Source organism: Cyrtonyx montezumae, unplaced genomic scaffold (assembly GCF_038088225.1).
Source record: "Cyrtonyx montezumae isolate F1298 unplaced genomic scaffold, pur_monq_1.0 scaffold_8, whole genome shotgun sequence".
In the NCBI taxonomy this organism is placed as follows: Eukaryota; Metazoa; Chordata; class Aves; order Galliformes; family Odontophoridae; genus Cyrtonyx; species Cyrtonyx montezumae.
The window spans coordinates 25,804,271-25,821,672 of record NW_027072089.1 but is presented as its reverse complement, the minus strand read 5'-3'; positions in this window follow the sequence as shown (position 1 = coordinate 25,821,672).

Genomic DNA, 17,402 nt, shown 5'->3' with positions numbered 1-17,402 from the left:
TCCTAAAAGTTTAACAAATTTAGAAATAAATATTTGGGAGAGAGTGATCAACATTCTGCTATGTTGCCTTAGAAATTTTTTCTAGCAGACAGATTTTTGTCTGAATTGGACCTTGAGGCAGTCTAGATAGGGATTTTGGCAGCACCTCAAAAATTCCTTTGTTTTGGTCAATTTGGTCAATCCTGTTTTTAATGACTTTTTTTCTTCCGAAGTTGGTAGCGGAATTGACTCAAGTTGGGCTTCTGGTTAACATTTATTCTTATGTGACATGAAAAAATAGGAAATTCAGTCTGGAGAGCATATGTTCTGGGCAAGAAATTCATGTCTTCTTGATAGTAAGAAATTTAAAGGTCTGGTTGCTCTATTGAGCATCAATTTTTTTTTTTTTTGCCAAAGCTGAGGTCTGCCACAAAGACATTTCCAATTTAACAGCTTCTGTCTACAGTCTTATGAAGTTTTTGCACAGCTGCTGCATAGCTTGCATTCACATATATGTAACACTGGCCATTAAAAGTATGATTTCCACTGACACCACAGGGAATAGTATCCATGGTGATATTCCCAGAATCAAATAATTTTTCCTGTTAATGGTGATTTAAATTGTTGTTATCTGTCAAACATCAGCAAACCGTCAGCCAATTCAAAAGCCAATTAAATTTGTTACCTACCACTTACAATCTTCAAAAAATTGTAATGTAGTCAATAATTCTATTCATCTGAAAGATCAGCTGTTGTTGAGCTACTAAATATCTATGGAACATAAAGCCATATTTCTGATCAGTGCTACTGATTAGTAAGTTGACGAGTTATTTAAAAAAAAATGCTATGAATGGTTGTGTCAAATAGTAGATGAGTAAATAGTCCTGTTCCTCAGAGATTTTTTTCTTTTTTGGTAAGTAAATTCTTAAAAACAAAACAACAAAAAAAATAAATAAAAACTGCTGACAAGGAGGAGGGGTTTGCTACTTGACCTTGTTTTTACTATCAAGGAAGATCTGGATGGGGATGTGAAAGCTGAGAGAAGCTTGGGATGCAGCAGTCACGAGATGGTGGAGTTCAAGATCTTGAGTGGAAGAAATAAAGCAATAAGTAGGATTGCTACCCTGGACTTCAGGAGAGCTGACTTGACCTTTTCAAAGACACTGTTGGATGTATTTCATGGGTAGAGCACCAGAAGGTAAGAGACACCATGAGAGTTGGTTGATGCTTAATCAGCATTTCCTAGGAGCTCAAGAACAGTGCATCTCTAAGAGTAAGAAATTGGGGAGAGGTTCCAAGAGGGCTAAATGGATGAGAAAGGTCCATGAAATGTGGAAAAAGAGTCTGTACATGTGGGGAGAATGTAGGAATATTGTCAGGTCCTGTAGGGATGCAATGAAAAAGGCCAAGGCTGTCTTGGAATTAAGCCTTGCAAAGGAATTAAAGGATAACAAGAAGGAGTACATGTGGACGCAGCCACATGTACAGAGAGAACTGGCAGAGGTGATTGCTGAACTGTTCTCTATCATCTTTGAAAGGTCTCGGTGAACAGGAGAGGCACCTGTAGGCAGGAGGATAGCCAATGTCATTCCAGTCTTCAAAAAGGTCAAGAAGAACTGCACAGTCATTCAACAAGACCTAGACAGACTGGAAAGCTGGGAAAGAAGGAACTTGATGAGGTTAACTAGAGTCTTGCGCCTGGCAAGGAACAACTGTATGCATCAGTACAGTGTAGGGGATGACCTCCTGGAGAGGAGCTCTGCAGAAGACCTGGGTGTCCTGGTGGACAACAGGCTGGCTGTGTGCCAGTACAGTGCTCTTGTCATCACTAAGTCCAATGTTTTACTAAAGTGCATTGAAAAGAACATGGGTAGAAGGTTGAGGGAGGCAGTTCTCTCTTTCTGCACTACCCTGGTGAGGCCACATTTAGAGTACTTAGTCCAGTTCTGAGCTCTTTAGTTCAAAAAAAGACAGAGATCTCCAGAGGGACTCCACTGGAGTGCCACGAAGATGATCAAGGGCCAGAAGTATCCCCTCTATGAGGGAAGTCTGAGTAACCTAAGTCTGCTCAGCTTGGGGAAAAGAAGACTGAGGGATGAATCTGATTAATGTTGATAAACACCTAAAGGGAGATAGAAGGCAAATGGATGAAGCTAGGCTATTTTTTCATGGTGCACAGCGACAGGACAAAGTTTAAAGGCCTAAAACTTGGATGTAGATAATTCCATATATACATGTGTAAAAATTTCTTTATGATAAGGGTGGCAGGATGCTGGAACAGATTGTCCAGAGATGTTGTGGTGTCTGCTATAGAGGTATTCAAGACCTGTCTGGACACCATGCCTATCTGTGTGAACTACTGCAAAGTACCTGCTTTAGTTCAGTGAGGTCCCTTACAGCCCCTGCAGTTCTGTGATATGTACATATGACAAATACATACAGAAATATCTTGTAAGTAATATGGGAAAATGACAAATAAAAGCATGTGCTCAGACCATCTGTGCCTAATCAGCTGTCTCATTTTCAGTTAGATATATAGACATATTTGACAAGGATATATTATGAATGGAAAACCAACTAGTATGATGATTATTTTTCCTTCAAAACTTCATCTCTGCAGCACTGTTGAGGCTGACTCTTCAAATGGGAAAACAATGAAGGTGTAAATGTAATAAAGCATGATGAGGCATGTAATGCGCCACTTATTTTTATTCCTCAAGGGAGATCATGCACAAAATACTCATGGCCATGCCTGATCTATTCATAATTTATATGATTGATTCTAATTTATTCTATCCTGTATATATTTTGCAGACTTCTACTGCACTTTTTCCTGTTGTTTTTTGATCTTTACCACCAGTCTTCCAAATGAAGATGAAATTAACAGACAGCTATTGTTTGATGAAGTAATGAGGCTTGGTATGTTAATAATCATTAATTTCTTCATTCTGAATACTAAAAGTGTGATCAGGTAAGCAAGTTATAATTTTGGTCCTCTAAAAATTAATGTGAGTGATAAAAGAACAAACACTGTGAGTTGGTTCACCAGTGAAACCAATTTAAAGACAATTGCTACTATTTCCTGGAAATTCTGGTAACACAAATTCAATTAAAAAAACAAACAACAACAAAAACCCAGCAACAACAAAACTGCATTGCATTGCATTGCTATCCAAACAAAAATTTCAAAAAAGTTTCACTGAAATATTTTTTAACCTGAGAATTGTCATTTTGCTAAGTCCAAAATTTGAATACGCTTTAAATAGCTAGACTTTAGAAGTTGATACCTGTTAAGCCATGAGCATTTATGTGCAAGGAATGAAGGACAACTCAGAATACAGACAAAATGGAACTACACAGATAATAAAAGTCTTCATGTATTTAAAAGAAGAATAGATTGGTTATAGATATTCACAAGATGAAGCTCACAATAACACAAGATGAGCAAGCTAGATTTGAAAAAAATTAAAGGACTGAAATTGCAATAAACTCAGAATACATTGTCAATAGTTTCAGTTCAAAACAATGGCTAATATAAATCAGAGAATGGTGGAAAAGTTCCTGAAAGGAAGCAACGAATTCACAAATATTTTATATCTAAAACTGCTTATAATCTTGTACATCCACAATGAAGGAATTCCTTGTAAGAGTAGTAAAGGTCTTTTAGACTACTAGACCAATTAAAAATTCTGGAAGCTACTGATTTAAATAATAGTTTTTCAAATAATTTCTACCTTAATAAAAAAAAACTTTCATAAATACTCTGAAGTAAAGAAGAACATGTTATTGCACACCATCGACTGGAGAATTATACAAAAGGAATAGTTTTAGGAAAAAATGTACTTGGGCATGCAAATGTTAAGAGGCAAAGTAGAAGCCAGTCAAAGCTTTTAAATGTTTCCTGACACATCTTTCACTATTTTCATATCAGATAATAAATAAGCTCTCTCAAGCCAGGCATAAGTAAATAAAATTTTGCCACAGTATTCAAACTGTTATTGTGTTGTGCTTTCATTAAGATTTTCATTTGTTTTATATACAGATAAAAATAATAATATTCTATATGAAGTATTTTTCCTTTATATAGATAAAATTATCCATTATAATAGTTTTATTTTCATGATTTAATGTTGGCAAGTTGGTACATGGGAAATGACAATACCTCTTACCAGGGATTAATATAAGAATACTCACATTTGATATCATTTTCTGATCTGATACACCAAGCTATGGTTCTGATTGAGAAGAATGAGCCATTTTTGTGAAATATCTCTTCATCTCAGTTAATCATTCACATTAGCTGCCTGTACAATGTTTCATATTTTACAGACTGTGTATAGAAAAAGGTGCTTGTTTCATTTCTCTAGGTACATAATGGATGAGAACAGAAATGATTCAGGTGGATGGACACAAGAACGTTGTTATTCTGCTGTAATATATTGCAGCTACCCTGCAAGTAATAGAACAGGAACAATGTAGCATTGTCCAAAGTTAGAATTCAAGCTTTAGTAAAATTCATCAAGTATATCAAGTGCTTCCTATAAAAGCAGACATGAGGTAGTTATCTTCTATCGATCAACATAAATCAGACTGAAAGTGCAGCTTCATTCTGTTTCAGTGATGTTTTGATTCACAGCATCCAACCATACCTTGATTTTTAAAAGGTACTATCTCCTTAATCTGTTATTAAAAATATAAAACCCACCACCATCAAAAAGCATCAAAGCTTTTTTCAGTATCTAACTCGTGATCTCCTTGGCTGCTGATTTGAAAACATCTTCAGAATACAGATGTGCTGAACTGAGCTGTTTCCATTTTTATACTTTTCTAATGCAAGTTTAATGCAAATTATGAAATGTATCTTCCCTATATTCACAATTTTGAATATTAGTTTCCATTTTTTATTGATGTATATTTCAGTATTTTCATCCTTGAATGGAATTGTCCCATTTAAAAATAAGGTAATCTAGTGAAAGATATGGAGAAAAATCTGGATATCTTCACTCCCACTAAATAATGTATTTTTTTTCCATCAGAACCTGTGTTTTCACTGCACTTACTAGATTAAGATCCTATTATACCAGATTATAGCTGCCAAATTCTGCCTGCAGATATTAAGTGCAAAACTGGTATTCAAGATATCAAAATTTTAAGAGAACTGAAACAACACAATGTATTTTTCTTCAAAAGTACTTCACATTTTTCATGTGCTTATGGTATTCAGATCCTTTGCCTGCTCATCTGCCTACCTTAGGACCCTCCATTTTTCCTGTTACCTGTTTTAATTTTAAATATTAGTTTGTTGTTTTTTTGTTTGTTTGTTCATTTTTACATATTGTTCCATACACGTTCATTTGCGTCCAATGGAACTCAACCTCAGAAGGCAGCAACTCATAACATGAATCTCCAGTTTCAAGCAGTGTCTAAAATGCCAGCAGTAATGAACATAGTTGCAATATTGATAATGAGTTAAAACTAGTGCTTTATTCTCCATGGGCTGCCATTTCCTGTCCAGCCTGTATGGCACCATCTCTGAATTGTGTCCACCAGGTGCTCCTGCAATACAAGTAACAGGCTTTCCTACAGCAACAAAGACAAAACAGGTCTCAGACTTTCCAGAACTAGGCACTAAAGTTTTATGTTGGGTCTGTACTATTTCCTCTTCTCATAAATACACTCAGTTGTTAACACAGACAGTCATTTTTCTTCCAGGTTGGGGGAAATCAATGTGGAGTGAGAGGCAAGAAGTGAAATGTCAGGAGGTCCCAAGAGGTGTGAGAAATCATAGGAAGGTTCATCTGCATCAGAACATGCTAAAAGGATTTGAGGAGATAATATGAGAAAATTGTATGAAGAGAAGATATGTGAAGATGACTTATTTCCTTACTTAAATGAATAGCTGAGATGTAATGTTGACCATATTAGTAAAAAAAAAAATTATTTAAAAATATTTTTAAATATATCATAATATTTTTGAAAATTTTATAAAAGGAAAATCACAGCTTTTTTAAACTACCTTAGTATAGCATTACCTATAGTACTGTGTTTGCATTTGAACTCAGTAGTGAAGAAATAATACCAACTAGAAAAAATCTGCAAGTCAGAATTCATCAAAACGTTACACAATGTCCACTACTGGAAAAAAAGAGAGGATGACAATGACTCGTTTTGAAGGTAAGCCAACGAGTAACATAATGCAATAATAACGAAAACATGCAGGGCAAGTAAAAAAGTAGGAATATGAATTGGGTAAGTAGTATAGAGGGAAAAGAAAATAAGAGCAGATCTGTTAATTAGATTCTAATGAAAGCAGGTAATGACATGGATCAGAAAAGAATTTAATGGGGAAAAAAGAAAATATAAGAAAGTATTATACTGAAGTTATTTAGTTGTAGCAAAACTGTTGAGTCACTATCATTAGCTGAATTCAATATTAACGTACTGAATTTGAGGAGAAAACATGTCTAAACAAAGATTTGGTCAAACTGATTAAATGAGTACGGGGAGGACTGGTGTCTACCAACTATTAGATGCAAAATTAAAGTTTACTGCTATCCGCTAGAGATTTTTCCAGGTGTTGAGGATGAAAATACAGAACAAAATGGCTGTAACTTAATTAGGGCCTGAATTTAATAACTCTACTCTTGTGGAAACTCTCTGGCAATAAATTGCACAGTGCTCTGTCAGGACACTTCCCTTAATTGTTTTCACATACTGGAAGCATATTATCAGCCGTCCTTCCTTATTCCTGTTTCTTGGTCATACTCATTACTTCTTTTTCTCGTACACAATTGACTGCCCTTTTTATATTGATTATGATATTATTGAGCAGATATCCATTAATATTCTTGCTCCTCATAATTGACACATTAACTGGCCTTCTCCATAATAGAAATAACTCACAATATCCATTCAGAAGAATGTAGCCTCTGGGAACAACTGGCAACAAGTAAGAACGGTTTGTCCTTGTTCTGATCTATTTGGTTAGCTTGTTTATTTTTACTGATCATTTTAAAATCACCAACATCCTTTTAGACATTCATAATTTGAGGATCTTGCCTTAGTAAATGAAGCAGGGTCAACTACTGGTTCTGTTGCAGAATTAGAACGCTGCAGGAAACACGAGGGAAGTGGTTACCAGATCTGCATGGTCTAGAGTCACAGAATCACAGAATTGAAGGAGTTGGAAAGGTCTCTCTAGAGATCATGGAGTCCAACCCCCTGCCAAAGCAGCTCCCTAGCCCAGGTTGCACAGGTAGGCGTCCAGGCGGGTCTGGAACGTCTCCAGAGAAGGAGACTCCACCACCTCTCTGTGCAGCTGTGCCACTGCTCCGTCACTGCACTGGGAAGGAGTTCCCATGCACATTTGTGCAGAACTTCCTATGCATCAGTTTGTGGCCAGTTTCCCTTGTCCTACTGCCACACAATGTTGAAAAGAGTGCAGCCTTGTCCCTTCGCCTCCTGCACTTTAGATGGATTAGATCCCCTCGGAGTCTTCTCTTTTCAAGGCTGAACAGGCCCAGGTCTCTCAGCCTTTCCTCATAAGAGAGGCATTCCATGCCCTTTATAATCTTAGTAGCCCTCTGCTGGACTCTTTCAAGGAGATCCCTGTCTTTTTTGTACTAGGGAGCTCAGAACTGGACTCAATACTCCAGGCGAGGACTCAGCAGGGCAGAGAAGAGGGGGAAGATCAACCCCCTTGACCTGCTGGTCATGCTTTATTTAATGCACCCCAGGATGCCATTGACCTTCTTGGTCACCAGAGCACACTGCTGGCTCATGGCCAACCTGTCATCCACCAGGACACCCAGGTCCCTCTCCTCAGAGCTTATCACCATCAGGTTATCCTCCAAACTGTACTGGTGCATGCAGATATTCCTCCCTAGGAGCAAGACTCTACACTTACTCTTGTTAAAACTCATCTGGTTCCTCTCTGCCCAACTCTCCAGCCTGACCAAGTCTTGCTGAATGGCAGCACAGCCCTCCAGCATGTCAGCCATTCCTCCCAGCTTTGTATCATCAGCAAATTTGCTGAGGATGGACTCTATCCCCTCATCAAGATCATTGATGAAGGTGATGAACAGGACCAGACCCAGCACCGATCCCTGAGGAACACCACTAAGTACAGGCCTCCAACTGGACTATGTGCCACCAATCACAACCCTCTGAGCTCTGCCAGTCAGCCAGTTCTCAACCCACCTCCCTGTCCACTCATCTATTCCACACTTCCTCAGCGTTGTTGTAAGGATGCTGCGGGAGACAGCTTCATATGCCTTGCTGAAATCAAGGTAGACTACATCCTCTACTCTCCCCCATCCACCCAGCCAGTAATAACACCATAGAATGCTATCAAACTGATTGAGCATGATTCATCCCCCTGGTGAATTCATGCTGACTACTCCTGATAACCTTCTTCACTTTCAATTGCTTGGAGATGGCATCCAGAACAGGCTGTTCCATCACCTTTGCAGGAATGGAGGTGATGCTGACTGGCTGTAGTTCCCCAGATCCTCCTTCTTTTCCTTTTTTAAGACCAGAGTGACAGTGTGTATCCTCCAGTCTTCAGGCATCTCTCCCATTTTCCAAGATTTTTCAAAGCTGATAAGAGTGGTTCAACAATCACCTCTGCCAACTCCCTCAGCACATGTGGATGTATCCCGTAAAGAAGTTTTTCCAGATATCCAACCTTAACCTCCACTGGCAAAATAATAATGCAGACTTCCAGTGGTCAGAAAGGTCTAAATGTCATTCTTTGAAAAAGTTTCAAGGACATGCATAAGACATACATTGTAACAGCTCAGGTGTGAGACACAAGCAAGCAGGAAGCAGATGTTAACTATGAAGTTCCCAAATGCTTCAACACTTACTGTATTTTTCTTGAGGAAGAAAATATAGCTATCACTAGCACACTAGTCAAACACTTTGTAGAACTATGTTCATTGCTTTCCTAAACCAGCAAAATTTTAAATGTTGCACAAGGGATGTTAAAGCAGATTGACATATGGTTCAAGTGAGCAGCATACCAGTGGCCATCCTGGCAACCAGGCCATGGAGCAAGTGCCACATGCATCAGAAGAGCATTTTATCCACCATTCCTTATGCTCATTTTTAGCTCTTTCTGTTGAATCTCAACTATTGAATTCTGTGAAATAAAGTTGGCAAATAAAGTAGGCTGTCACAGGAAGCAGTGCTTTGCAGTACTTACAACATCATTTAGATGGATTGTAATTACTGGACATTTTACCATCTTAAAAGTCATGTAAATGAAAAATAAAACATGTTTCTAGATTAATTATTCAGTTTTCCTCCTTTAGAAACATAACAACTCAAGTCCTGAGGGAAAAAATAAAACATGATAAGCAGTCTGTATGAAAGGAGATAAAATGGTTGATAAAACCTCAGCAAATGTCATTGGCTAAATCTAGGTTCCAATTTCAAAATAAATACTCTGATGTTAGTCTGAATTAAGCTAATTTTGATATTGATATTTTTAGAAGTTCATTTTGTCTAAGTGAGAAGTGACTATGAACCTCCATAGGTTCATAGGCTTTAGCATTTCTAACTTTCTGCCTGCAAATCCCTTCATATCCCTGTTCTACATTTTTTGAATTTCAGTGGACTCATTTGCAGTATGAATTCCAGGGATGATCAGATTTTTATCTATTCCATGTGTGGATGCCTTCATACTTAGCCTTTGGGAAATATGGGGCTTGTGCCATACATCTGCTGAGGTGTTTGTGATGCTGAGAACTGTTAACTAATCCTGTGATTCCTGTGCACTGACTCATGCTCAGGCCTTGGTACCAATGCACTAGAAAACAACTACATGAGACGTTATGAAGCAGCAGGAAGTTGTTGATGCTACCAGGCTGGGAGTGGGTGCAGCCATAGTAACATAAGGATGGTTCAGTTCTTTGACTATAAGGGTGCTCCTTCACCTGTCCTGCCTGCCTCTGACCTGTGCTTCTGATAGAAAAGAAGCTAGACAAAATGATAGACAAAATGATAGGTATGTGTTAATATTCTTATTCAAACGTTGTGATCAAGCATAGTGCTGCTCATCATGGGCAATTCTGATAACTACTATCTGTTGTGGTTTAACACCAGCAGGCAGCTCAGCAACTCATGGCCACTTGCCCATTCTCATTGCAGTGGACTGGTGGAGAGAATCAGAAAGGTAAAAGCACAGAAACCCATGAGTTGAGATAGACTGCTTACTGGTAAAGCATAAACTCTTGGTATTTGACTACACTACACTCTTGACTACAAAAAATAAATCATACATGATATCATTTATTTTTTATACTTCATTACAAAAATTACATTATGTGCTTATGTAAGGGAAAGGCTTTTATGAATTTCAACTAAATTCTGGAAATCTGAAGTTAGTTTTATTTTTAACCAGTATATCTATACATTACACCACATCACTGAATACACTGCTGGCTAATCTGTATTATAAGCAGCACATGACAATTTCTGAAGGCAAAACTGGAAACATAGAAAGGTGTGTTTCTATAATCCTTATACATCTATTATACATCTATAAACATTAGGGGAAGATTCTGACAGTGGTGCAAAAAGCTGATGAAGGCAGTCATTTCCTTCTTAAAGATGCTTATGTTTGTTCTTTGTTTCTGTTTATCATACTATTTTAGCTTTGTATGCTCTTATGAACTGGTGAGGAGACTGATGTATGTTAATTGGTAACTCTCCAGTCATTCTGAACACAAGCATATAGTTTCAAGCTATTCCCCAGTGGATTTAACTGAATGTATGCATACAATATGCTCCTCATGGGATACTGAACATCAAACATAATTCTACTTTTATCTGCCAGCCATCATGCTTGTCTGCTTCCATCTCTCCGATTCATCTTAAAAAAACAGAATTTCCCAAGAGTAGCAGCAGTCATTCTAAGTTCTCTAAGTGGCATGAAGAAAGGACATATGTTTGTAGGCTTTTCCTTGGTTGGTTAGTTTTGATTATAATTGTTGTTGGGTTGGGCGGTTGTTTTTGTTTTTTTTTTGGTCCTAATTCTTAATAATAAAACTAAAATGCATACAATACACTGAAAACATTTTCACTTACTTCAAATTCCTCAAATGGTCCACATAGTTCATCATTCTGTTCCAACTAAACAAATAATCTATTTTTCTAGATAAGAGAACAGATAAGCAGAACAGTATTATAATATAAATAGCACAGGGTGGCAGATCCTTTGGGGAAAATCACTGTATATTAAGGGAGTAAAGACTAATGATGAATAGTGATGACTAATAGTGAATAGAATATAAAATACGTACTAACAATTTTACACCAAAGCAAAATTATCTCTTAAATGCAACTCTGTCTTCAGGATCTTCAAAATGCTGGGTATTAAATAGAAGTAATCATTTCCCCTTTAATTTTCTGTCCAGATAAACTGTTTTTATCTCATCCCACAATTTTTACCTTTTTCCCATTTCTCCCCCATCCCACTCCAAGGGAGTGAGTGAATGCCTGTGTTGTGTTGAGCTGCCTACTAGGTTAAACCACATTTGTTTACACATTTGTTTGAGTATATTGGAGCAGCACTTCACAATCCATCCACAAAAACAGAGGACTCTTCCTGAAAACTGGATCTGCCAGTCTTAAAATAAAAATAAAATAGAAGTAATAAGCTATACGTTCAAAGTGGAAAATAATTTCAGGCATATTTTGGTCCCCTTATATAGCTGTAGCACATGGAGTCTGTCTGTAGCTACATCTTATCATCAGAGAAAACAATTTCAGAATCAGGCACTGACATTTGTTATTGAAGGTCAAACACAGATTTTTGTCAGACTTGCCGAAAGTTGGATTAGGCTTTAAGATGACAACAGGTTTGAAAACAAAGCACCTCAACATTTACTTTATTACATAGTTTTGCAAAGTTCTACTATTTTAATGTTAACAAAGTATTTTCAGTAGCTCTCCAAAGCCATCTCCATCAAAAAGTAAAAACATGGTACCATAGTAAAATGATTTATAATAAGAGATCAGCACTGAAATGCCATGAAATGGTTAATTCTTATTTTTACCTTTGGTCTAATGGGATACTGAGGAGTAAGAAATAATAAATGTGTTTTTGCTTTAGCCTAACGCATCTAATTTTGAATGCCCATATGAAGATGTTGTACATAAACAATAGGTATATAATTATCCAGTTCACCTAACAGAACTCTACAAATACCATGAACAGGATCTAGAGAGTTATTTGGTCAGAAGATAGATTCTGACAAGTGGCTGAAGGTCCCTTAAGGCTCAACTGATTAGATTGATCTACATTTACTATATTGGTTGAATAAATATCACATTTTGGCACCTAAATTAAGATATCTAGTTTTGAACTGAATTTTACCTAAGGCCAGACAGGTATGAATCACATGAAAGGATAATATGTGGTTCCAGGATGGAAATGAAACATAGAACAAACAAAAAGGAAAAAAGGTCCTTCTTTTAAGAGCAGGGTAGATTCAGAATAAGAAAAGTACATAACATGGTAATGGTTAATGGGTAAAATAGTGAAAGGACAATTGTGACAAAGAGCAAGAGAATTAGGAAAGTCGAAATCAATACTCTATTTTAAGTGCTGAACAAAGACCAAGCTTAAGTACAATTCAGTAGTTATCAACTCCCTCTAGAGTGTGCACAGAATCAAAATTGGGGTGAAATGAGAGCTTTTCTGTGGGAGGAACAGTTATCTAAGACCTAGGTAGCTCAGGAGTTTCTTTCTCTTAAATGTGATCTTATAATTAAAAATATCTGTAAATAAATATCAAAGTGAATGTTAAGGATTGCTCTTTATTGTGCATACTTAATGTGATCAAACCAAAAGTATTCATGAATGAAATGTAATCTTTTCATTCCAGAAGGCTCCTTGTTTAGTAGGATTTTGCATTCTTCACATTTAATGAAACCAAGATCATAATCAATTCAGCTTGGAACAAAAAAAATCCATTAGTTTTGTGAGAACATAAATACATTTTGAAGTCGGTAGCAACTGAGATTCATAAAAAAATGTATATATTTTTCTCTCAGTCCTCTTTACAATTATGGTTTAGAAGTTGTTATGGATTGGGAAAGAATGAGGAGATGTAGCACAGCTCTTCATGCTTTCTGTATTTTCACTATTGCATGCCCACATATATAAGCATTTGCTTACCTTCCAGTAGGAAGCTTACATCTTCATTTAGTCTTCAACCATTTATCGTACTGAAATTTTATTAACCACCAGAAAGACATTGATCCTCATATATGTAATTTACTGCAATTGACATTCACTACTGCTTTTGGAATACCTCAGATTCATTCTAACAGGTAAGTTGATGGCTGTTTTACTTCAATGTTTATTTAAGCAACATCTTCTTGATAGGATGAAGGGAAATAAAACAAGCTTGATTTCCCAAGGTATCTCTTTGATGCAACTTTTGATTTGGTAAGCTTCATACCACATCAGGTGATATCTATAAAACTCCCAAAGTTACTAACCATAATCTTTATCAGTTTTGTAGTTGGCATCTGCATCATACATATTAGACTTCTGCTTTGGAGCCCTATGTGATTCCTAATACTACAACTACTCAGTCAGCAGGAAAAAAGCCCTAGTTATTCTGTGTGGTCTCAGTTAAGAGAGTCAGGAAAAAAACTCAGTATGCATTAAAAAATTCCACCAATGAGCTGCTTGAGCAAATTCTTCAGAGTTAAATATATAAATATATGCTCCATTAGCAGTAAAAAATTCTGACTTGCTTTAATTTTGATAAATTCTTTTTTATTTTGTTGTTCCTCGACATGCTAGCATTAGTATTTCATACATTCTTATTAGTATTATTTTGGCAAAGTTCTTTCTTTAAAGACACTGTACAAAAATGCTACTAAAAATCTGTAAATTCAGTATCTTGTACTCCACAAAAATATTAGATTTAGAAATTCTGGATATTTTTGACTTGTACTGCAGTAAAATATAGTCCACATTTTTCTGTAAAGATTCTTCTTCTCTGTATTCTACAGAGTGAAAAGGACAAAGAAGCAAGAGAAAAATGCATATGTAATTCAGTTTAATCATAATTTTCTTTCTTCTCCTTCTGACTTCTAACTATTGCTGTAAAATTGAAAGACATTTGAAAATGATGTCTTGACCTGTAATTCTCCACAACTTTCATGGATTCTGGAGTAATATGCAGGTTGGATTTTTGTTTGTTTGTTTGTTTTTATTTGTTTGTTTTATCTGCTTTTCCTCCATTTCGATAAATGGCTATTTACTCTTAACATTTGTTTCTCCACTGCCTGTATGTACAATTCCTTCATTCTGTCTCTGTACTTAGTCTAAAAAAATGAAGGATGACATAGCCATCTTGTTCTAATCTGCCACACAGATTTGGCTTTCAGAGTTTTTATTTAAGGAGATTTTCTTAGAATATGTACAGGGAGATATCTTGTTGATTATCCTGATTTGCTCCCATCATCTTTGCTGCTCTGCTTTGCATATCTTACAGAGATAAAAGGGAATAATAAAGAAAAGTCAACAAAAATATGAAGAGATAGATATGAATTACATTGAGGGTTACATTAAATTGGAAATTAGATCAATTCTATACTATATAAAGAATCCCCTAATATAAACACTGCTCATAATGATGACATTACCAAAATCAGATACCTTTTGAACACCAAAATTAACACCTCCCTCAAAGAAATGCCCAAGCAACATTAACAGTGGTTAGTCCCCTCCCAAACAACCTTGTTAACGAAGATCTTATATTTTAGATTAAATGTTAAAATGTTTTTTTTCCCTTTAAATTTTTTTCCTTTATATTGTCTTTAAAATAACTGCCCTCCAGCCTCCACTATTAACTCTGCTATTTCCCTACCCTGAACATAAATTTTATAAAGTAGTCAGAAAGTCCTTATTGAAGAATTTTATTTTCTTTATAGAGTATAAATATTTTTGCACTTTATTATGATGCTTAAAATTCCAGATTAGAATTTTTGTTCCTTAATCTCTTAATTAAACTCTTATCTCATCTCAAAACTTTTACCTTTTTCCAGTTCTCTCTCCCATCCCTCTCTAAGGGAATGAGTGAATGGCTGCGTAGTGTTGAGCTGCCTGATGGGTTAAACCATAGTACTGTCAATATAGTAGATTCATAGGTTCATTAGGTTGGAAAGGACCTAAAAGATCATCTAGTCCAACCATCCCTACCCTATCACCATCCCTACCCACTGAACTACTAAATCAAATCCCTTAGCACCTCATCTAAATGCTTCTTGAACAGCGCTAGGGATGGTGCCTCAACCACCTCCCTAGGCAGGCCATTCCAGTGCCTGACCACTCTTTCAGAGAAAAAATGTTTCCTCAGGTCTAATCTAAATCTTCCCCGGCACAACTTGTGGCCATTCCCTCTCGTCCTGTCATTATTTATCAGGGAGAAGAGGCCCACCCCCTCCTCACCACAACCCCCCTTCAGGAAGTGGTAGAGTGCAATAAGGTCTCCTCTGAGCCTCCTCTTCTCCAGACTAAACAATCCCAGCTCCCTCAGCCGCTCCTCATAAGACTTGTGCTCCAGACCCCTCACCAGTTTTGTTGCCCTTCTCTGAACACGCTCCAGGGCCTCAATGTCCTTCTTGTAGTGAGGGGCCCAAAACTGAACACAGTACTCGAGGTGCGGCCATACCAGAGCTGAGTACAGGGGGATGATCACCTCCCTGCTCCTGCTGGCTACACTATTTCTAACACAGGCCAGGATGCCGTTGGCCTTCTTGTCCACCTGGGCAAAGTACAGCAGTAGTGCCATCTCTTTATACTCAAATCACAATTGGAATGTGGCTTTTGTGTCTAGAAATTTTAGAAATCAATTTTGAAAAAAAAATGTTGCAGAACATGAGACTGTTCAAGTCTGTCCTGAAAAAAATAAAATACATGATATCACTTGTATAAACAACCTTCATTAAGACACAAATAAATTTTTTGGTGAAGGATTTTTTGTGCTTTCATTCAAAGGTTGCATTCAATCTTCAGTATTCTTCACCAAACTGTAACATGAATTTGCTCTTTAATATGCAAGTTAAGGATAATTCATTAAAAACATAGTTGTTCACAATGAGCACAATACATATATTTTCTAAAATCAGAGGGATTGGTCTAGATGATCTTTTGAGGTCCCTTCCAAGCTCTGGCATTCTGTGATTCTGTGATTCCATGATATATACAAAACAGAATGCTAAAATGCCAGTACAAGCCAACATGAATATCCTGAAGTTGCCAAGAGCCACTCAACAGTTAATTTTTTCTAATGGACCAATGAATGTCACTTAATCAAAATAATGATCAATTACTACTAATTCTGCTCAAAATATGAAATAGGACTTCCCATAAAAACTGCTCCATCTGCAGTATGGAATAAACATCATCTCAAATTCAGTTTCATGAATTATTTTTTATCTACTTTTTCTCTTGGCTTAAAAAGTTACTTACAGAAAGTTGAAAGAAGCTGCAGTCTTTTTCCCAATTATATCCTACTAGTTAACAAGCATGGAAGAAATCATGGAATTATTTCTTTTTCTGGAATATAAATGTAGTGAAAGAATATGACAGCTGCACTACTATAACTTTTCACAGTTGTCAATTAAGAGGAAACAGATCATCAAAACTTGATTGCTTCATTTTATAATGATTTTCCACATTGTGTTATTTTAAAAGGCAAGTGCCTCTTGACACAACTTAAAAAAAAACAAATCTTGGGGGAGAAGAAAGCTGTCAGTGCTGACAGCTGATGCTGTTCAGAAAGCATTTTCCAAAACAAGTTGAAAAATGTATAGTTTATTCTCAATTTTCCACTTCTTGATGTTAATACAAACAATGCTCATAATGACAGCACAGATGAGTAGATCTGAAACAACACTATGATGGTGCTATTAGTAGAAATTACAGATTCTTCTAATTTATTAATTAATTTATTTTTCATTCAAGATGTCTAGCAGAAGTTATCCCCCATTACTAGGGGGAAAACAAAGACATTATTCACTATATCTGTTCAGGACAGTTTCTGGACTGACATAGCCAAACTAAAGGCGATTATGGGAAATAAAGGAAACTTAATTGGCTAAGTATGATCCCGAGATGCCATTAAGACTATGATTAATATTGTGATCTGACAGATCACTTCTTGTATATAACAAATGACCACCCAAATGTTAATGTGTGGATTTTCATGGGAAACAAGACACTGGCACAGCCAGAGCAATGGGATCTGCTGTAATTTATGTCAGACTGTAATAGCTCAGTCCAAGTGTTCCTTTTCTCCATTTTTTTTCTTTTTTTTTTTCTCCTTTTTCTCTCTGAAAAGGCTGCATATGGAACTGGGACTAAACCAGCAGATGTAAATTAGGCAATACACACT